At 30.8% G+C, this 2,694-nt stretch overlaps 1 protein-coding gene across 2 annotated transcripts in view; it reads right to left on the reverse strand.

Moving 5' to 3' along the window:
• Positions 1 to 2,223: 2,223 nt before the first annotated feature.
• Positions 2,224 to 2,694, reverse strand: part of NOVA1 (NOVA alternative splicing regulator 1) — a 150,672-nt gene continuing 150,201 nt past the window's right edge. The window contains exon 5 of one of the 2 annotated variants that reach the window (XM_049897560.1): positions 2,224 to 2,694. This exon is cut by the window's right edge and continues 4,179 nt beyond it. The gene's annotated coding sequence lies outside the window, so the exon portion shown is untranslated. The other variant, XM_049897559.1, reaches the window with a different exon arrangement.

The raw sequence follows: 2,694 nt of genomic DNA on the forward strand, positions 1-2,694 counted from the left end.
AAATATTTTTAACACATCACTTAATCTATGAAAGACCTGATGCAGCTTAATATTTATGGAAAAAATCACATTAAATGGGCAGATATATTGAGAAGTCATTATTCTGAAATTTAGGTTACAAAAATTTCTTTAACGAAAACAAATGATGTCATTTGTCATCATCTTAAATACTGGCAAGAAACAGTATTTTTGTCATTGGTCAAAAGCTGTAAGGCTGGATAAGCTAATGAACTCCATTTGTAGAAATGGTTAAAGTTTTCATAAGCCAGATCCCCAAAACATTTTACTAATTGACAACAATAAATTTGGTAAAGGCTCATTATAATCTGAATGCTCTTTGTAGTTCAACAGGATTGGAATACTCAACTGAGTCCTTAAACAAAAGCTTAGCATATTTTCTCTGCTCAGGCAGAATGACAACTTAAAAAAAAAAAAAAGATAACACACATCCAACTTTATTCTAGGATATCTATTCTCTACAAAGCATATTTTCATAAAACAGGGGCTCTACAGTATTCAACAACAGAAACAGATGATCATATCTCATCCTAAAATAATTCCAACATGCATTATAAACAAAGTCACAATTTGAGGGGAATATATTTTTAGATACTTAACCATAATAAATAAATCACATTAAAGACTGAGGCACCATGGTTCAGAAGAGTCTATATTCCTTCATGGCTATATATATAAAGAAGCCAATTACCTGTTTCAAGTAACCTTTTGACTTACATGCTGCTCTTTTATTTGATACGGACTTAAATGAATACAAATCGGTCCTTTCTTGTTTTGGGCAATGGCTAAGCCGATATCACGTTTTTTTGGGGGGAATGCTGTTTTCCTTACAAATTCTTTGATTATTTCATAGAGGTAAACATACTTAAATTCTAAGTACCTGAACTTTTCCAATAAATGCAGACCTACCTTGTATTTCCAAAATAAACTGCTAATTTTCATGAGACAATGTTTTCACAAAATGTAAGGCAAAACAGGTGTTAAATTATTTAATAGAACTCATAATTTAAATAATTAAAACTAATTTGTGTTTAAAGCTATTTGCAGATTTATTAGAGAAACAAATACAAATATGCATTTCTACAGAACTGTTTTTTTTTCCCCCAAAATGAACTTAGAATTTGTTCCACATTTTTTTCTTGTTTATATATCTATGGTAACCCAAGTATTGGCTTCTGTACCACTTGTAATGAGACAATTGCCCTTCCATTGCAATTATAAAAAACTATTTAAAAAAAATTCAGCACATACACGTTAAATATTTTTCCTTAAAAAAATAATCTAATCAAAATATTGAATACTTTAAGATTTAAACAATATTTTATTTACAAATCTGAATTGATGTACTTTATTAATTATACAAGGTAATGCTTCAATATTCAAGAACATTTTTTTTTTTTTTAATATAGACCAGCGGAATGACATCCTATCTAGTAAGATGTACTACACTTCAATTTTTCTCAAAATTAACATGACAAGTTTTCTAGTAATTTCATGTTTTTGAAAAAATGTTATTTAATTGGGGCACATATCTGATGAAACAAAAAAGAACATGCAGAATTCCAAAAATAATCTGTTAAAGTAATATGATACTTACCCTTTACGTAAAAAGACATCTATGAACAACAGTGCATAACAATATTATGTATTTATGTTTATGAGAAACCAAGCAGGAGGCAAAATGAGTTCATCCTGTTTTCTAATCATGTGCAATTTCATATGGCTGTTTGCATCATTTAAATAAAGTGTGTACATTAAATCTGCAAGACTGCATTGCACTCGAAATTATTATGTATAGCCATGCTTGCCCTGTAGTTAATGAGCGATGAATTTTTCCTACTAACAGAGTAACTGGTCTCAAGTCGTGTCTGTGATGTAAAGACCATTAAATTTATTTTCATTTCCTTTCAACTGCTGCCTTGAAAAGCAAGAATTCCCTTCATGGAGAAGACTTAACAGTAAATAAAATTAAGGACTCTGAGGGATCAGCACATGAATCAAGAATGCGAAATAAGAATGGATTAAAAGGAATGTGATTATCAGTACCTTTGTGGAAATCTATTACCACCATTAAAATTTCCAAGATAGGGCCTGCAACATAGGGATTCCATTCATTGTTAAATTACTAAAATCTACCAATTTTAATGCTTTCATACTGTTTATTTTTTCCAATAGAAAAATAAATCTCATACATTAGAAGTGGTACACAAAAAACTGGGATAAAATTTATCAGATTCTCGATAGCACCATTTACACATTCTTAAAGTAAACATTAATATGCACTTTCTTAGAAAGCGATATAAATATATAATACAGGACTTGCTAACCTCTGTTAACCATCTGAATGAGATGGAATAATCTATTTCTACTGTGCAGGTAGGCTTGTGCATGGTGGTGTGGCAATATCATTTTAAAAGTTTGTTACAGATGTGATGGGAAGCTGGAAGGAGTCGAATAAGCAGAAAAAAGAGCTTAGATCTATTGTAAGCAATGAGTCGAAATGAGCCGTTACAGGTTAGAATTTATCTTTGTTTCTGATCATTCAATGAGAAAATGACTTCCACAGAAATAGATACATTTAACTGTTTCAGGAGTGGGGTGGGTGAGGTGAAGTAGGATTGAAAGTCCTACAGGTAATAGCAATAACTGGAAGTGCAGACGAAATTGGTCTTCAGT

This window comes from Elephas maximus, chromosome 10 (assembly GCF_024166365.1).
Source record: "Elephas maximus indicus isolate mEleMax1 chromosome 10, mEleMax1 primary haplotype, whole genome shotgun sequence".
NCBI classification, from domain to species: Eukaryota; Metazoa; Chordata; class Mammalia; order Proboscidea; family Elephantidae; genus Elephas; species Elephas maximus.